This window comes from Hypanus sabinus, chromosome 30, assembly GCF_030144855.1.
Source record: "Hypanus sabinus isolate sHypSab1 chromosome 30, sHypSab1.hap1, whole genome shotgun sequence".
Taxonomy (NCBI): Eukaryota; Metazoa; Chordata; class Chondrichthyes; order Myliobatiformes; family Dasyatidae; genus Hypanus; species Hypanus sabinus.
In genome coordinates this window covers 37,899,696-37,920,034 of record NC_082735.1, presented here as the reverse complement: position 1 = coordinate 37,920,034, position 20,339 = coordinate 37,899,696, and the positions used below count along the sequence as shown (strand labels likewise).

The window sequence follows — 20,339 nt, the reverse complement described above, 5'->3', positions numbered from 1 at the left end:
CTCGTCTTGCCTCTTCTTTCACTGCATCTTAAAGTTCGTGACCCTTTGAAAACAGATCAGTCCTTCATTTCTGTTGTAATCATTCTACTCATTTAAATCTAAATCAGCACAACATTCTGCATTGTGTTCTTGCTTTTCCTTTTGTATTATCTCTATGTTTGGAATGACCAGGTATGCAAAACAAATATTCTCACTTCAACTCAGTACGTGTGACTACTATAAACCAATTACTAGCTGTCTCTAACCTCCCGGTTCTGACAAAATGGTGATTGATTTGAAATGTTGTCTTTCCTACATCTTGACAGATGCTGCCTGACCTTGCTAAACATTTCTGCTCATTTCTGATCCATTTCATGTCCATCTTTCCTTTGGTGTTCCAGATGGGATCTCATTTACTTGTGCCACAGAATCTTTATTGTCCCCCATAATAGAGCCAATAAGTCTTTACATTGTTATGACAGAAAAAATGATTTCTCTGTGGAGTCGTATGAAGGAGGCTATTCTAATCAGCAGAATGGACACTAAATATCTCGGTGGCAGAGCATAACTATTTGATACACAGTCAGCACATTAGTAGGAACTCAACCATGTTTTCTAAGAATGTGTAAGTTTTAAAGTAAATGTCCAGATAACATTCAGTTATGATTCAGGTTCAATTACTGGGGGAGGGGGGTGAGATTTACTGGCTGGTATCAATAAGAAGGTTCAGGTTTGAATGGGTCGTTGATAATTAATCAATCACTCAACACATTCTAGATGCTTCTTTTGGGTGACCATGGGAGCTGAGTATATGTTCTCAGTATTGTCTATAACAGACTACATTTAACAACCCAACGAATGCCCAGTTTTGCTCATATGCTGAATACTCTCAGATGCAATAACTTATGTTATCCAGGCCAACAAGCATTGAAATATCCCAGAAAAAAACAATGAAGCAAACAGCCAAATAATCTATTTGACTATATTGGTCAAATATTGTCTGTTTTCCAGAATACCCTTCTCTTTCCCCAATGAAGGATCTTTAATTGGTTTCTTGAAAGGCACGGTTGTTCAAATTTTTCTCCCAAGGTTGAGTGTTTGAAACTTGGTTCATTAATCTGACAGTAGACGATAGATAAATACAAAAAGAAAACATTTTTATAGCACGTGAAAAAGAGAAATGGAAAGATTGGCTTGTTAGTTGACAGATAGTATAGCCTCCTCCATTGTACCACCCTATGATACCATAAATAGATCACTACACCGTATGTTGTCACAGGAAAATAGTACCTATCATCAGAGACCCCATCACCCAGGACATGCTTTCTTCTTGCTGTGGCCATCATGAAGAAGGTGCAGGAACCTCAGGACCTACACCACCATGTTCCAAAACAGTGATTACCCCTCAGTCATCAGGCTTTTGAACCAAAGGAGATAACTTCACTCAACTTTGCTTGCCCCCTCAATGAACTGTTCCCACAACCTATGGACTTGCTTTCAAGGACTCCTCATCTCATGTTCACCATATTTATAGCTCATTTATTTTTTATTATTTTTTCCTTTGTATTTGCACAGTTTGTTGTCTTTTGCACATTGGTTATTGTACTTTCTGTGATTACCCATAAAAAAAAACTGAACCTTGGGGTTGTATATGGTGAAATATTTGTACATTGATAATAATTTTACTTTGAACTTTGATCTGACTCCCTATACTTTAGTCAATAACTTACTCAGAGCAATTGCAGATGAGGGAATTAGATAATAAGTTAGAACATTAGAAAATTTTGACAAGGGCAGGCCATTCGGCCCAACAATGCTGGCCAAATTCCCATTCAGATAAGTGTGTTGAAATAACTATCGAGTTTAGATTTGAAAGTCTCCAAGGTACTACTCTCAACTACATGACTAGGTAGTTTGTTCTATTTGTTCACAACTCTCTGTGTAAAGAAATGCTTCCTGATGTTAATCTGAAATCTCTCCTTAACCAGTCTCCACCTTGGGCTCCCTGTCCTTGATGGATTAATTCTGAAGTACCAGTCGGCATCCACCTTACTTATACCCTTAATGATTTTGAACACTTCTAACATGTCTGCTCTCATTCTATGTCTACTTAGGCTAATAAAGATTTAATTCCTTCATTCTTTCTTCATAGCTCATCCCCTGCAGACCTGGGATGAGTCTCGTCACCTTTCTCTGGACTCCCTCCAGTGCCTTCACATCCCTTACAGAATATGGAGATCGTAATTGTACACAGTACTCAACGTGTGGTCTCACAAGTGCGTTATACAGCTTAAGGAGAACATCTCCAGACTTGAACTCCACTGAGTGCATTATATAGCCCATTTCTGTTAGCCTTCCTAATGGCTTATGTGCGTTGTCCAGGCGTTGATAGTGATGAGTCTACTGGGATGCCTGAATCCCTCTCATTCAGTGCACTTTCTAACTCAAGACCCCCGTTGTATACTTATATCTAATATTTCTACTTCCTATATAATACTTGAAATTTAATGTAGGTAAATGTTATTTGCCACTTATTTCCCTGCATCTGGATTTTGTTTAAATCTAACTGTATTGATTCTGCTGCCTGAATGTTATCAGCCCATCCCCCTAATTTGTGTCATCTGCAAACTTTACTAGTTTATTTGTTATGTGCTTATCCAAATCATTAATGTAAATTAAAAACAGCAGTGACCCCAATACTGATCCCTGCAGAACCCCACTTTTAACATCTAGATGTGAAAATGATCCTCTCACCATAACTCATTGTTTTCTGTTTTTCAACCAATTCTGCACTCATTCGCACTCCTTACCTTCAACACCTACCTCTGTAATTTGATTATTAACCTCTTGTGGAGTACATTGTTAAAAGCCTTCTGAAAGTCCAAGTAAATGATATCAATTGTGCTATTGTTACCAAAAATTTGAGTTGCCTCTTCATAGAACTCCAACATATTAGTAAAACATCATTTCCCCTTTCTGAACCCATGCTGGCTTTCTGCTAACATGCCAGCTCTTATTAGCTGCTTTTCCATCTAACTTCTCTTCCACTACATCTGTTAAGACATTTTCTTTTAAGTATTTATTTCCTTCTCAAATTATTTTTGAATCTTGTTCCTTCATTCTTTTAGTCAATACATTCCAGATTATACTAGATATATAAGAAATAATTTTTCTTAAACTGTCTGTGGTTCTTTTTCGAGCTGGCCACTTTACATCAATAGACCTGTTCATTAAAGCAAATATCTAATCAGCCAATCATGTGGCAACAGCTCAATATATAAAGGCTTGCAGACATGGATGTTCACTTGTTGCTCAGACCAAACATCAGAATGGGGGAAGAAATGTGATCTAAGTGACTTTGTCTGTGAAATGATTGTTGGATCCAGGTGGGGCGGTTTGAGTGTCTCAGACATTGCTGATCTCCTGGGGTTATCACGCACACCAGCCTCCAGACTTTATGAAGAATGTTGGGAGAATTTAAAAAAAACATCCTGAGAATAGCAGTTCTGTGGGAGAGAACACCTTGTTAACGAGAGAGGACAGAGGAGAATGGCCAGACTGAGTTGAGAGTTAGGGGGCAAAAGTTTAAGGGTAACACGAGGGGCAATTTCTTTACTCAGAGAGTGGTAGCTGTGTGGAACGAGCTTCCAGTAGAAGTGGTAGAGGCAGGTTCGGTATTGTCATTTAAAGTAAAATTGGATAGGTAAATGGACAGGAAAGGAATGGAGGGTTATGGGCTGAGTGCAGGTCAGTGGGACTAGGTGAGAGTAAGCGTTCAGCGCGGACTAGACGGGCTGAGATGGCCTATTTCCTTGCTGTAATTGTTATATGGTTATGTGGTTTCAGACTGATCGGAAGGTGACGGTAACTCAAATAACCACAAGTTACAACAGTGGTCTGCAAAAAAGCATCTCTGACTGCACAACATGTCGCACCTTGAAGTGGATGGGCTACATCAGCAGAAGACCACAAAGATACACTGAGTGGCTGCTTTATTAGGTAGTGGAGGTATTTAATTAACTGGCCATTGAATGTATTGGTATGCTTTGGTTTTGACCATTCTCACAACTGAACCAATGCCTCCTTATTTATCCCATCAAAGCCCTTCCTGATTTTGAAGATTCCTTTTAATCTTCTCCTCGGAGAATGCAGCTCATCAGGAGTTTCACTGCCCAAAACTTGTCCTTGTCCAAGGTGTGATTACACTTGCAAACCTGCAATGGCTCATTGTCCTCGAAATGCTCAAACTCAAAGTGCTCAACGTCAGAAGGTAAAATGAACCAATATTGACAATAAAGAAATCAATACAATCCGGCAAGCAACTCGTTATTTAAAGTTACTTCTTTACTGACCTCTCTTCTCCCTGAATCTGTAATTTTGCCAGTGTACCAGTCATTCCAAACCTACTTCACAGACCTCTTTATTCTTCGAACTCTGGCATCTCCAGAATTCCCTTTGGTTTCACATCACTGCTGGCAGCAAGTCAGTAATTGCTCCTTCAGGTCACTTTCATCTCTGCCTCCCTTATTTATTTTAAGACCTTCTTTGAAGTCCAGTACCACCTTTAACCAACCATCTGGTCATCTCTCCTCGTTCCTTGTACAGTTTTTTATAATGTGTGTTATCTCAATGCATGAGCAACACACACAAGTAACATGGGCTCACTGGGCTGGAACTGGAAGACTTTGTTACTGCGCTACATCTCTAAATACAATTTAATAAAAATAAAAGTGTTTATTTTATTTTATAAATAAGGACTTATTTATGCATATTTATAACCATAAATAAATAATACATATATATATTTTATACTATATATACAGCACAGTACAAAAGTCTTAGGCACATCCATATTGCTAGGTTGCCTAAAACTTTTACATAGTACTGTATTTCTCAACATGCAGCGGAGAACGGGTCTGTAAATCTGGTGGGAGCAAAGGATGTTGGGAATAGTGAGGGTGGAGTGCCATGGGAGGAGTGTTAGACGGATAGCAGAAAAGGAGTGCCAGAGGAGGGTGTCAGTGCGGGTACAGACACACCCAGCCCTGAAATACCAGGCAAGGTCATTTGATTCCAAACAATTAGTTTATTGATCCTCACAGAATGTTTCTCTGCTGCTTCTGCTCCCGTCCCCTTTTCCCAACCATGATTCCCCTCTCCCTGCCCCCTTCCCACTCTCAGTCCACAATAGAGACCCACATCAGAATCAGGTTTATCATCACTCATATGTGTCGTGAAATTTTTTTTTTGTGCTAGCAATGCAGTGCAATACATAAAATTACTACAGTGCTGTGCAAAAGTCTTAGATATATATATATGCCTAAGGCATTTGTACAATAGTATATATACAGTAGATTCATATTAATCTGGACATATCAGGATGAGCATACAGAATTTTGGCCCAATAGTTATCAATGGAAGAATTTATCCAGTGTACATTGCCATGTTCTTTTGATTGATTGTAAATGAACAAAATCAGTGCAGATCTCTAGTGTTGATAATGGACTGTCTTCATACAATACTTTTAATAATTACATCCTCCAAAACTGCATTTTCATGTAACATTCAAGATAATTGTCGATATCTTCAAATTCTTCATGGTTCCTAACTTGCTGAAGTAGCGAAATTGTTTCATTTTCACTCTCAGCTGTTTCTGGTATCTCCAAGTCTGAACATTCCGAACCGCAGTGAGCGAAACAGTTCTGAATTGTCTTACTGCTCATTTCTCACTAATTATCAGTGACAAAAATCACTGCTTTTTAACACAAATGCATGCATCTGGTGCTATTTAAAAACTGTTCCTTCTAAAGACAGTGCAGTGTCTAATGGCCAAGCAAGTGCCTTGAAAGGTGCTGAGGAAGTGAAGGGGCAAGTATCCTCCTTGCAGGGATAGGCACCAGGAGGAAGATCTGTGGGGAGAGATGAGTGGGCAAGGGATTCAAATAGAGAACGATCCTTGTGGGGCGGGGGAGCGTTAGAAGATATGCTTGGTAGATGTGACCCCATTGAAAGTGGTGGAAGCTATGGAGAATGAAACGTTGGAAGCGAGAGCTCACAGGGTGGTAGGTAAGGACAAGAGGAACTCTATTCCTACAACACACACAAAATGCTGGTGGAACACGGCAGGCCAGGCACCATCTATAGGGAGAAGCACTGTCGACGTTTCGGGCCGAGACCCTTCATCAGGACCCGTGTTGAACTCTATCCCTGTTAAGGCAGTGAGAAGATGGTGTGAGGTCAGATAACTGGGAAACAGAGGAGATATAGATGAGGTCTGCATCAATGGCAGAGGAAGGGAAATCCAGTATTTTGAAGGAAGTTATCTCATATGTTCTAAATTGGAAAGCCTCATCCTGAGAGCAGATGTGGCTGAGCGCAAGAACTGAGAAAAGGGAACAGCAGTTTTAAAAGTGACAGAGTGGGAAGAGGTTTGTATGGTGAGTGGATTTATAAAAGATATCACTGGATACTTATCTCTAAGATGAAGAGAGAGATCTAGAAAGGTGAGAGGAATCTGAGCTGGACCAAGTTAATTTTAGTGCAGGGTGGAAGTTGGAGCCAAAGTTGATAAAATTTACTAGCTCAGTGTGGGTGCAGGAACCAGCACCAATGCAGTTGTTGATGTAGTGCAGAAAGAGTTCAAGCATGTTCCCATGTAGTGTTGGAACTGTTCCACACAGGCAACGAAAATGGCATAGTTGGAGCCCATATGGGTGCCCATGGCTACACCTGGGGTTTGGGGTAAGACAGAGGAGATGAAAGAAAAATTGCTGAGATTGAGGACAGAGGAGGGTGTTGTTAGGTCTGTTGTCTAGAAGAAAGTGGAGAGCACTGCAGCCTTCCTGATGGGGGAAATGAATGACCTTGCTTTGCACAAGAACACCGGTGGTCTCCAGTTATGGTACCAGGCAGACTATGATAAGCTGGGAGAAGTTGTAAAGAGGAAGTTTGAGTCAGAATGTAGAATCAGAAAGTATAGTCAAAGTATAGATAAGGACACCAGTCCCAAAGGAGATTCCTATTCTGTTGTACTAATTAGTAAATTTTTCACAGTTAGAATCTTAAACATAGCACATTAATAAAGAGTTTGACAGTAATCTGACCAGTGGGGATTGTGTTTAGGCTTTGCATGCTAATTCCCACCTATGAATTATGATGTTGCTGCAACAGATTATTTATATGTTTTACCCATTCATCACCAAATGGTTCATAGCTGCAAAGCTGCAAACCTGCATTGACAGTGTGGCTCCAACTTTGCCAGAGCATAAAATCATAAACACAAGCTCAACAGGAGGTTAATTGGCACATCATTCTTGTACTGAATCTTTGAAAGAGTTCTTCAACTAATCCAGCTTCTCTACTCTACCTCTTCCCTACAGCCCTGCAATAATTCTCCAAATAAACATTCAACGCCATTTTGAACAATACTGTTGAAGCTGCCTCCAGCTCCTTGACAAAACATTTATTCTAGATCTTAAAACCTTCTCAGTGAAAAATATCTCCTGAAATTCCTTCTGGATGATTTTGACTAGATAGCTTCCTGTGATAATTTTGGTGGTTCCAAACTGCATTTTTACCATCCCCTGTTTTCTGCCAGCATCTGCAGGCCACATCGGAGACCAATACAGCTCTTCGCAGCTGCTACTGGGCTGTTTTAGAAGCCTGAAGTTCCACACCACCAGGTTCAAAAATAGCTACCATTCAGTTCTTGAACCAATTAGCACAGCTCTAGATATGTCTGTATCTACCACTTCAAAGTTCAAAAGTACAAAGTACATTTATGATCAAAGTACGTACACATTATACCATCTTGAGATTTGTCTCCTTTCAGACAGCCACAAAACAAGAAACCCAAAAGAACGAATTAAAAAATATAAGATTGACATACACCCAACATGTAGAAAGAGAGTGAGAGAGAGGGAAACAAATTGCACAAACAATAAAATGAAGCAACTAACATTTAGAATGAAAGTGAATTCTCAGACATGAAGCTCGAGGCAGCCTGAGCAGGTCCACAGCTCTTCTTTGGCACAAAAAGACAATGTTACAATAGGGGACTGCAATAAGCAGGTAGATTGAGAAAGTCAGGTTGGTGCTTGGCACAGAAAGGACTGATAGAATATAGTGTTGTGAAGTGTACGGACATGCACTTCAGTGGAAGAAATGAAAGGGTTGCCAATTTTCTAAATGGAGAGAAAACACAAAAAAAGCTGAGGAGTCTTTGTGCAGGATTCTCTAAAGGTTAATTTGCAGGTTGAGTCTGTGCCGAGGAAGGCAAATGCAATGTTAGCATTCATTTCAAGAGGACTAGAATATAAAAGCAAGGATGTAACGTTGGGACTTTATAAAGCACTGGTGAGGCCTCACTTGGAGTATTGTGACCAGTATTGGGCACTTTATCTTAGAAAGGTTTTTCTGAAACTGGAGAGGGTTCAAAGGAGGTTCACAGAAATTATTCCAGGATTGAATGGCTTGTCATATGAAGAGTGTCTGATGGCTCTGGGCCTGAACTCACTGGAATTCAATGAATGAGTGGTGACCTCAGTGAAACTTACAGAATGGTGAAAGTCCTTGATCGAGAGGATGTAGAACAGATGTTTCCTGTCGTGGAGGGGTCTAAGGCCAAAGAACATGGCTTCAGAATAGAGGGATGTCCTTTTAGAACGGAGGTGAGGAGGAATTTGTTTAGTCAGAGAGTGGTGAATCTGTGGAATTCATTGCCACAGGTAGCTGTGGAGGCTGTATGTATACTTAAGGCAGAGGTTGATAGATTCTTGATTGGTCAGGGCATGAAGGGATATGTGGAGAAGGTAGGAGATTAGGGCTGAGAAGAATATTGAATCAGTCATGATGAAATGGTGGAGCAGAATCAATGGGCCAAATGGCCTAATTCTGCTCCTATATCTTCTGGTCTTATATGGCAGTGATATTAAACCTGATTCTCATTTTGATGGGTATAGTGCACTCAGAGGACATGTGGCTTTAAAAATACAATGAATTAAGTACTGAAATTATCCAGTAGGATAGACTCGGCTGCTTTAACCCTGATTGGACTCATTTCAGTGAGTTTAAGGATGCATTCTTGTTAAACTTACTTCTCAGCTTTCTTCAAAAGGAAAGGTGTCTTCTCTGTCGTTTACTCTTTGCTAAATCTTAGGCTTCTACCCATCACTCTCATATTCTGAGACAGACTGTTGTATGGCTTTCTTCTAATTAGAGAATCACTGCAGTTTGCCAGTCTCACATATTTGCATTCAAACTCTGCTTCCCATCAGATACTGGCTAGTTTACGTGTTTGGAGACTTCATCAGACAAGCTCTTTCATACATTACTTTTTTTTTTGCATTGGGGAAATTGCAATGATTTCACCAGCTTTCGCTTTCGCTCTCCCTTCTCCATTGCTCTGCAAGAATTTTCGAACAACGGAAATGAAAGGTGAGGCAGGATAGGTGTAAGTCTGTCAATTCAATAAGGATCAAGTCAGACAAATGGAGTTAATTAGGAATGAGTCAGGCTCCAGCTTTACCTGGAGAAAGGGCTAAGTTGCTTGATCAGTAGCCCAGCCATCAAACTTCAATAGCTTTTCCTCTCCAGCTCTCTGCTCGCTGTGTATATTATTCATATCATACACTTCAAAAACCCAGAGACATTATATAACATATGGCGCCCTTACTGGGTCTGTGTCTTTGTACTTTGTGCAATCTCTGGCTTAGTAGACAAGAGAGAACAGTTAGACTTGTTTTAGCTTCTGAGCAACTCTCTTGGGAAACAGCCATTCCAATCAGCTAACGTACTTTGTTATATCAGTGAGCTAGCTGTCAAAGACAAAACATTGCCCCTGTTCATTCAGGGTATTAACTAACATTATCTTGAGATGGTTCCAGACTGGCAATAAAAACGGCCTTGTTATCTTTCTCCTATCCCAAGAACAAACTTAAAAATAACAATCTGCTGGATGAACTCCGCTGGTTAAGAGTTTTGGGTGCGAGGGGTGTGTGGGCAGGGAAATTCTCTCTGAAGAAGCTGGAATCTGAAGCGACAAGTAATCTACTGGGGGAAACATTCATGATGAGCACATTCAGTCCTGAAGAATGCTGGCCAGTGGAGTAGAGGCATCAGCACTGGACTTTGAGTCACATTGTTCCAAGTTCAAATCCAACCGGCTCCTTGCACGCTTTCCATCGGTGCTGGGTTGAGCATCGAGCTCGCAACTTGGACTCGTAAAAACAGTCAAATGCTACAGAAACGGCAAAAAGATGCCGCCCGATGTGCCACAAGGCACAAAAAGGAACGACAACAACAGGTCCTGAGGAAGGGTCTCAGCCTGAAACATTGACTGCTTCTTCATTTTCATAGATGCTGCCTGACCTGCTGAATTCCTCCAGCATCTTGTGTGTGTTGCTTTGGATTTCCAGTATCTGCAGAATCTCTCGTGTTCTTTATAGACTGTGATACATCCCATGGTAACTGGTTGCCATGCCATCTATTGATCCAATAGAGGAAGAATTTTCTTTCATCGGTTTTACTTTACTTCTGAATTTATGAGTCCAGTTAATATTCCTCTGATTTGAGAATTGCAAATTTAATTTTGAAAAAATGAGTTTGACATAATAAGCCTCTAATACATTTTTTGGGGGTGGTGGGATGGAGATATGTCTCTACCAAAGGAGGTGTAAGGAGCTCCTTCCCTCCCCTAGCCTGCAGATCACCCTTGGGCAAGGTGTAGCACCTGATTAATCCCCCACTCCCCCGGATCAGGGTCACGTGAAGCCGTCGGAGCAGGTGGTGGATGGTCGTAGGAGCAATCGGTGCAAATCATGAGCCCTGGTTATAACAGGCAGACAACCTCTGAAGAGTATTAATAATGGCTGGGGTCACCCATCCTGTAAAGACACTGCCCAGAAGAAGGCGATGGCAATCAACTTCTGTAGAAAGATGTGCCAAGAACAATCATGGTCATGGAAGGATCATGATCACCCACGTCATATGACGCAGGACATGACGATGATGATGAATACATATTCCATACATTCCTGGAAACTGATTAAAAACTAACGTTAGACACAAGTCAGGAAGCAAAAAAAACCCACCAGAAATCTGAAATAAAAACAGAAAAATGTTATAAATATTCAGCAACATCTGTAGAGTAGGAAACAACAGTTGGCAGTTCAGCTCAGTGACCTGATTTATTATCACAGAAGGTGAAGTTTTCTAGAAGAGGAACACCATTGATTCGCTCACAAAAGAAGGAACTTGTGTTTCTGTTGCATGCTATCAGGTATCCCAAGCACATCACATTCAGTTAACGACTTGGGATTGAACCCCTGATATTTCGTAGCAAACACAGCATTGGTTTTGCTTTGATTCCTGAAAACGATGAATGCCCTTAATGGTCATTTTTGGGAAGTATTGTCGAGGGTGGGTGTATTAATGAGGATGAGTGGGAGAACCCACCTCTTATTTATGAAGGGGGATCATTTATACCTAATTAAAACACCGGATTACTTACAAAGGATGTTAGTGACATGTGCCTAGATCAGGGGTCGGCAACGTTTACCACTGAAAGAGCCAATATGGACCCATTTCCCACAGAAAAGAAAACACTGGGAGCCACAAAACCCGTTTGACATTTAAAATGAAATAATACTGCATACAACGTTTTTTTTTTTTTGCCTTTATGCTATGTATAAACAAACTATAATGTGTTGCATTTATGAAATTGATGAACTCCTGCAGAGAAAACGAAATTACATTTCTGCATGCAACAAAAACATTTTGAACTCCGAAAAAAAGACGTTGGGTTGAAGGTTACTCCATAGTTAGCCTACGTTGGATCGAAGAATTAAAAGAAAGCGCACACTGGCGGGTGTCAGGCATTGGCAATGGTGATGTATATTAATAGCGATAAAAAACACGTTGTAGCGGTGTGCTACACGCAGCGCTAAAATAAAGACACTGCAGTCAAAGGTAGCTTTATTCGAACTAAACAGCCTTGATTTAAAGCCTCCCTCAACCCGTCCCCGTGGGCGTGGATGCTCCAAAAGACAAGTACTCACAAACCCCTGTAGGCTATCTCCCTTAGCCGGAACGGTGGCTAATTGTGAGCCGGTTTGGATGTGCCAGGAAATGGGTCGCCACAAAGTTTTTAGATTGTACAAGATCACCATAATCTTCAAATTTCGAATTACATTTCAAAATCTAACAAACCACGGGGAGCCGCATCACAGAGATGAAAGAGTCGCCTGCGGCTCCGGAACCACGGGTTGCCGACCTCTGACCTAGGTGCTACATGTGATTGCTAGCATTGTGTTACGTTAGAAGTAAGAAATACCCTTACAATGGGTGAACTGGAATTTACTAAGTTCTATTTGTAAACTGACTTTTGACAATATATGAACTTTGCCACTTGGCTTCAAAAATACAACCTTTGAAAAGTGAAAAGAAATTGCAACAGTGTCAATACCAGTTGCTAATGGTCAACTATGGATCAATCAGCAACTGCATTGCCTGAGAATTAGAAAAAAATCATTTCAAGACCATCAACTTGGAGAACTCAGTGGCTGCCTGATTAGGTACACTTGCACACCTGTTTGTTAATGCAAATATCTAATCAGCCAATCACGTGGCTGCAACTCAATGCATAAACACATCCATCGTCAAGAGGCTCAGTTGTTCAGACCAAATATCAGAATGCGGAAGCAACGTGATCTCAGTGACTTTGACCATAGAATAATTGTTGGTGCCAGACAGAGTGGTTTAAATATCTCAGAAAGTGTTGAATTCTTGGGATTTTCATGCACAAGAATCTCTAAAGTTTACAGAGAATGGTGTGAACTGAAAACCATACAGTGAGTAGCAGTTTCTATTTTTTTTAGAGATATATTGTAGAACAGGCTCTTCTGGCCCAAAGAGCTGCAATAGTCAGCAACCCACCTACTTAACCCGAGCCTAATTGCAGAACAATTTACCGTGACCAATTAACCTACTGAACACTTGTACTATGGGAAAAAATGGGAGCACCCAGAGGGAAATCCACACACTGACAGGGTGAGCGAACAAACTCCTCACAGAGGATGCTGAAATTGAATTCTGATGCCCCAAAGGGTAATTGCATCATGCCTACCTACCACAGCTGTTCTGTGGGTGAAAGCGCCTTGTTAATGGGAGAGGCCAGAAGGGAATGGCCAGACTGGTTCAAGCTGACAGGAAGGTGACGGTAGTCATCCATTACAACAACAGTGGGCAGAAGAGCTTCTCTGAATGCGCAACCTTGCAGTGATGGGCTACAACAGCAGAAAGCCACAACCACTCACAAACCAACACATTGCAACAGTGGACAGGGCTGTCGGAGGCCTCTGTGCTCAGGCAATCGCTCGATCTCTTTCTCCCCTTCTCAATGGTGGGGGTGGAGTTGCTGCCGATTCTCAAGTCGGAGAAACTTGGAATGCCACGTGGCAGACTGTAACATCGGAATCAGCAAGCTGTTTATTTTGTTGGTCTCTCCTCTCGCTGTGAAAGAGCGACTCCTTTCTGTCCCTTGTTAGTGAGAGGGAGAGAGCCTGTGGTGTATCAAATGATCAGGTGAACAATAGTGCAAATTCTGGCCTCTCCCATTAACAAGACGTGCAAGTCATGCCTCTCTTTGAGGGCTTTGCTGTTGCTTGCTTGGTGGGTGCTGGGCACTGATGCTTGCTGCTGAAATATCTGGGGGAGGGGGAGAGGAGGGCCTTAGGGCTCTAACACCTTCCTGTCATTCATTCTTTGGGGTTCTCTTCTGTTCCCATGGATGTCTGTGAAGACTTTCAGTTTGTATGCTGTTTATATTCTCTGATGTTAAAAGGAACTGTTGAACATACACTCATGGTCATGTTACTGTAGGTACAGGAAGTACACATAAAAGTGGCCACAGAATCTATAAACCAATCTGACTATGTAGTTCAACGATTTTTCCTTTTCAAATTGTGCTGTCATTCAAAACGACTGTGGGTGAACTTTTACCTCAGCTTCACTGTCCTGAATGAGTTCCCTTGAGATCCAAATGTGGATCAGTCTGCATCTTGAATGTGTGTAGTGGGTAGGAGTATTTCTTCTGCTTTTCAATGGGTTTACAACATGGCAGACTGATCAGGTAAGGGAGAGGAGCTAGCTCCATCCAAGATTGCTTAGTGGGAAGATGCAAAAGATGATAGCTGATAGTGGTATTTTAATAATTAAAAGGCTGATTGCAGTAGGATTTACAGAACTAAATACATGAACTCTCATCTGAAACGTACTGTCTGATAAGCTGGAAAAACTGCATTCAATCATAACTTTCAAAAGGGGTTTAGATAGAGCAGATAGAACAGATAGTAGAGTGGTTGTGGAGAAAGATGTTTTTAAGCCTATGTACAAATTCAAGAATTAAAATATTGAACATGGTGGGACTAATGTTCTGAGTTGAGTTTATTTCAATGCAGTAAGTTTTGAGCAATGCACGCAAAGTGCTGGATGAACTCAACAGGTCAGGCAGCATCTATGGAAAAGAATAAACAGTTAAAGTTGGGCCAAAACCCTTCTTCAGGGAGTACAGATGAAGGCGAGGCAGTGGATGTTGGTCTACAAGGTATTTGGTAAGTATCACATGGGAGGTTTAGTTGCTTGGCATTAAAGACGAGATAGAAAATTAGACATTGGCTTTGTGGGAAAAGCCAGAGAGTGGTTGCAGATGGTTACCCCTCTGTCTCTCAACATATTTATCAGTCTTTCTTATTGCAATTCTCCAATAAGCCTTCTGCCAGAGTAGCATCTAAATGATAAAAAGAAAATTGTTCAATATTTGTTCTGATTCTAGAGCCAAGCTAAGTCCAGCCTCGATCATAGAGTTACAGTATACAGATAATGACTAATGGTGTGCTGCAGGGATTGGTGCTGTGTCCATTGTTGTTTATCATCTGTATCAATGATCTGGATGATAAAGTCATAAATTGTATCAGCAAGTTTATGGATGACACAAAGACTGGAGTGGACAGTGAAGAAGACTATCAGAGCTTGCAACAGGATCTGGACTAACTGGAAAATGGGCTGCAAAGTGGCAGTTGGAGTTTAATGCAGACAAGTGTGAGGTGTTACACTTTGGGAGGACCAACCAGGGTAGGTCTTAACACAGTGAGAGGTAGGGTATTGAGGAGTACGGTAGAACAGAGGGATCTGGGATACATATTTAGAATTCCTTGAAAGTGATAGCACATGTAGATAGGGTCATAAAGAAAGCTTTTGGCACGTTGGCCTTCATAAATCAAAGTAATGAGTACAGGAGTTGGAATGTTATGTTGAAATTGTGTTAGACATTAGTGAGGACAGTATGAAGCATACTGTCCTGATGTAAATAAGATTGAAAGATTGCAGAGAAAATGTACAAGGATGTTGCTATGGCTTGAGGACCTGAGTTATCAGGAAAAGTTGAATAGGTTGGGACTTTATACCGTAGAGCGTATGGGAGTGAAGAGAGATTTGATAGAGGTAAACAAAATTATGAGGGGTATAGATCGGGTAAATGCAAGCAGGCTTTCCCACTGGGGATGTTTGAGAGTAAAACTGGAGGTTTTTGAGATTAAGTGTAAAAGGTAGATGTTGGAAGAGTGGAACAAGTTGTCAGCACAAGTGGTGGATGAGGGTTTGATTTCAACATTTAAGGGAAATTTGGGTAGGCTCATGGAGAGAGGAGTATGGAGGGCTATGGTCCAGGTGCAGGGTGATGGGACTAGGCATTTTAATAATTAGGCACAGATTAGATGAATGGCCTACTTCTGTACTGTGGTGCTCTTTGACAATCTGCGAGCAAAACAAAATGACAGGGAGATCAGAATAGGTGAGTGGTATGGATTCAATAGCTCTCAAAGGCATAGTGTTGTTAGAACTCTCCTTCCAGTGTGTGTGATCCAGTGACAGCAGGAACAATGATAATTCAAAACAATGCAGTGGTGGATGAACTGACCATTTGTGTCACTCCGTACTGCAGAAGACACCAACAACATGTCAGAAATTCAAGAGTTTCAGGCAGCAAAAGTGAATGTTGTTGCTATTACTAAAGACAAGGTGCTTGGGAAAGTGTATGTCACCTGGGCCAGACAAGCTGAACTCCAGGGTTGTGGAAGAGGTGGCTGAAGAGCTTATGGAGGCATTAGTGATAATCTTGAAGAATCACTAAATTCGGGAATGGTACCGGAGGACTGGAAAATTGCAAATGTCACTCCACTTTTTCTTGTTGGCTCTAGGTGACTAGTCCTGTTCTGTAGGGATCACTGTTGGGTCTGCTAATATTCACATTATATGTTAATGATGGCTTTGTGGTCACATTTGCTGATGATGCAAAGGTAGGTGGAGGGGCAGGTAGTGTCGAGGAAGCAGGGAGTCTGCAGAGGGACATGGACAGGTTGGCAGAATGGGCTAAGGAAGCGGTAGATGGAATATAGTTCAGGGAAGTGTAGGGTCATGCACTTTGGTAGAAGGTATAAAGAAATAGACTATTTTCTAAATGGGGAGATAATTCAGAAATTGGAGGTACAAAGGGACTTTTAAGTAATCTTGCAGCTTTCCCTAAAAATTAACTTGCAGTTTGAGTCAGTGGTAAGGAAGGCAAACACAATATTACCATTTATTTTGTGAGGACAAGAACATAAAGGCAAGCATGTATTGTTGAGGCTTTCTAAGGCATTGATCAAACCACATCTGGAGCAGTTTTGGGCCTCATATCTAAGGAGGGATGTGTTGACGCTGGTGAGAGTCCAGAGGAGGTTTACAAGAATGATCCTGGGGATGAAAGGGTTAACATATGAGGAGCATTTGATGGTACAGTCCTGGGCCTATACCTGCTGGACGTTAGAAATATGAGGGGGAGATTTCATTGAAATCTACTGAACATTTAAAGCCCTGCACAAAGTGTACATAAAGAAGAAGTTTCCATTAGCATGCGAGTCTAGGACCAAAGGGCACAGCTTCAGAGTTAAAGGTCAGCCCTGTAGAACAGAGATGAGGAGGAATTTCTTCATCCAGAGGGTGCTGATCCGTGGAAACCATTCTCACAGATGGCTGTGGAGACCAAGTTATTGGGACTATTTAAAGTGGATGTTAATAAATTCTTGATTAATAGGAGTGTCAAAGGTTAGAAGGCAGGAGATTGAGATGAAAGGGAAAATAAATCAGCCATGATGGAATGGTGGAGCAGACTCAATGAGCTAAATGACCTAATTCTGCTCCAATGTCTTATGGCCTTACAGTCAGGTGTACAGGCTAAGTAGTAAGGGGTATTTGAATGATTATTTGACAAGCGCTTTTAAAGGACAACAAAATAAAAGCCTTTCAGTGCTGTATTATTCTACAATGCAATATTAGGCCAGGGGTTCCCAACCGTTTTTATGCCATGGACCCCTACTATTAAGCGAGGGATCTATGGACCCCAGATTGGGTACTCCAGTCTTGGGTGCAAAATTTATTGACTCTCATCATTTGGAATGTGCTGATGCAAAAATAAACTTGTAGGAAAAGTGACAACAGTGTCAACCTTGAACCAAGTCACCAGGCCTGCGCCTTCTGCATGGATTTTACCATTAATCTTCTGAGGGTAAGACTGCTGAGCCAGGCAGCGGACTTAGTCTGACTAGATGGTCACTGAGTGAAGAAAGGAAAACAGCTCCATGAGGTACTTTCCCAAAATCTATAGTAAAAACATTAACAAAGGTGATAGTGATCTGAGCCAGCACTACTTAATGCATTCTGTTTACTAATAGAGCACCACAGTAATGTAACGTTTAGCACAACTCTATTACAGCTCGGGCGTCGGAGTTCAGAGTTCAATTCTGACATCATCTATGAGGAGCCTGTACTTCCCTTCCATGGAAGGCATGGGTTTTCGCCGGGTGCTTTGGTTACAGCTTGGGGTGCCAAAATTCGAAGTTCAATTCTGGTGCTGTTGTATAAGGAGTTTCTGTATGTCCTCCCCATGGAATCAGTGGTTAGGTTAGGGTTAATCAGGTTTGTCAAGGCTTGAAGGGCCAGAAGGTCCTATACCACAATGAATCGCTAAATAATATGAGAATTTCCTCCCACAGTCCAAAGACATACTGACTGGTTAGTAGGTTAATGGGACATTGCAAATTGTCTTGTGAATAGTTTAGGATTAAATCAAGGTTTGCTGGACAGTGTGGTTCGAAGGGCTGGAAGGGGAGATTCTGTGCTATATCTCTAAAATTAAAATAAAATAATAACTATCCACATTTCTATCTTTCTTTCAGAATATACCATGATATTACCATCAAATAAAATTCACCAAAAAGCCACAGGGACAGATAGTAGGTCGAGTGGATAAAATATTGATCAAAAGGCTGGGCATTGAGGATTAATTGAGAAGAAAGGACACATAAGGAGACAGATGATTTCAGATGGGGTTCTTGAGCTGAGGCAGGGCTGCATTTGGTGGGATGAAAGGAAATGGAGACTAATGAGTAAAAAAAAATTCTCTTCAGAGGGAGTGCAGAGAGAAAAAGTTTTGTATTCCCTTAATTATTGCAAAACCTCTTTCCTTGTAGTTGATGTTGATTTGCTTTCCAGCCTCTGAAAAGCACAGCCCTTGAAAATGAGTTTGAATGCTTCAGGGGAAGGTTCTGTGGTTTAAAAACATCATCAATAATGAATGGCAAAGCTAAGACAACCTTCATTATTCCACAAGTTCATTCTGGAACACGCACAGCCCAGAAGGTGACACAGTGTCAAGAGAAGCAGGTCCTGTCAAACTTGACTAATGGTGTGGTCATGGCCAGGCAGGTCAGTCACAGAAGCATACCTGTGACTTAACCTTTCAGCAAAATAGATTCAAAGTCACAGGGGACTACAGCACACAAACAGACCTTTTGACCCACGCTGACCATGCTGAACTATTATTCTGTTTAGTCTCATTGACCTTCACCTGGACCATAACTCTCCAGATCCCTCCCATCCAAATTTCTCTTAAGTTTTGAAATTGAACCCAAATTCACCACTGGCAGCTCATTCCATATTCTCACTACCTTTGAGTGAAGATGTTTACTCTCATGTTCCCCTTAAATATTTAATCTTTCACCCTTAACCTATGACCTCTAGTTCTAATCTTGGATAAGCCCAGTGGGGGAAAAAACTGCTTGCATTTGCACTATATATACCCCTCATAATTTTGTATACCTCTATCAAATCTCCTTTCATTCTCCTACTCGGTGGCAGAGTAGAGATACATCTCTGCCAATGTAAGGCCCTCCTTCCCTCTATTAGTCTGCAGGTCACCCTTGGGAAAGGTGAAGCACCTGCTCAGCACACCCCCCTCACCCCCACCCCACCCCCAGAGCAGGATTATGTGAAACCACAGGAACAGGTGGTGGATGGTCGTATGAGCAGCTGGTGCATATCACAAGTACTGGTTGTGTGACCACTGATACCAGGCAGGCAATCTCTGAAGAGTCTTGTCAGGCAGGGTCACCTGGTTTGTAAAGACAGTGCCCAGAAGAGGGGAATGGCAAGCTGCTTCTGTAGAAAAAATTGCTAAGACCAAATTTTGGTCATGTGACCATGACCCGGCATATAATGGTGATGATACTCCAACATTCCGGGGAATAAAATCTTAACCTATTCGACCTTTCCCTATAACTAAAGTCCTCAAGTCAAAGTTCAATGTTATTAACAAAGTACATACAGTATATGTCACCATATACAGCTCTGAGATTCATTCTCCTGTGGGTTTACTCAGCAAATCTATGGAATATTAACTATAACAGGATCAATGAAAGATCAACCAGAGTGCAGAAGACAACAAACTGTGCAAATGCAAATATAAATAAATAGCAATAAATAATGAGAACATGAGACAACAGAACAAAAAGTCCTTAAAGTAAGATCATTGTTTGCGGAACATCTCAGTGGATGGGCAAATATGGGATAGTAATTGTTCTTGAACCTGGTGGTGTGAGTCCTGAGGCTCTTGTACCAACGTCCTTGTAAATTTGCCCTGTACTCTTTAACCTTATTAGTATATTTCCTGTAGGTAGGTGACCAGAATTGCACACAATATTTCAAAGTATTTTTATTAAGAATATGAAACATCTTGAACTTTTTCTACTACATCGATTCAGGCCTAGGGGGCCGGTGTCGGGCACGACGGACTCTCCACTCCTCTCTCTCCCTCATCAGTGTTCAGTTCATCTACATTAGCCGTCCTGCTATCTTCTAGGAGCGTGTTGAACATAGTATTGGGAGGGCGCCCAGGGTTTATCCTCTCATGCCTGGGCTCCCATGTGATGACTGGGCTGGCAGGTAGCTCAGGGTGGCCTAGACAGTGCCCCGCTAGTTGCAGTCTTCTC

The 20,339-nt window shown here is 41.4% G+C and overlaps 1 long non-coding RNA gene across 1 annotated transcript in view; it reads left to right on the top strand.

The window, feature by feature from the left end:
* Positions 1-4,238, top strand: part of LOC132383367 (uncharacterized) — a 29,661-nt gene extending 25,423 nt beyond the window's left edge. Inside the window, exon 3 of the long non-coding RNA XR_009508645.1 lies at positions 3,826-4,238. This is a non-coding gene — a long non-coding RNA (uncharacterized LOC132383367). The remainder of the gene's footprint in view (positions 1-3,825) is intronic.
* The last annotated feature ends 16,101 nt before the right edge of the window (positions 4,239-20,339 follow it).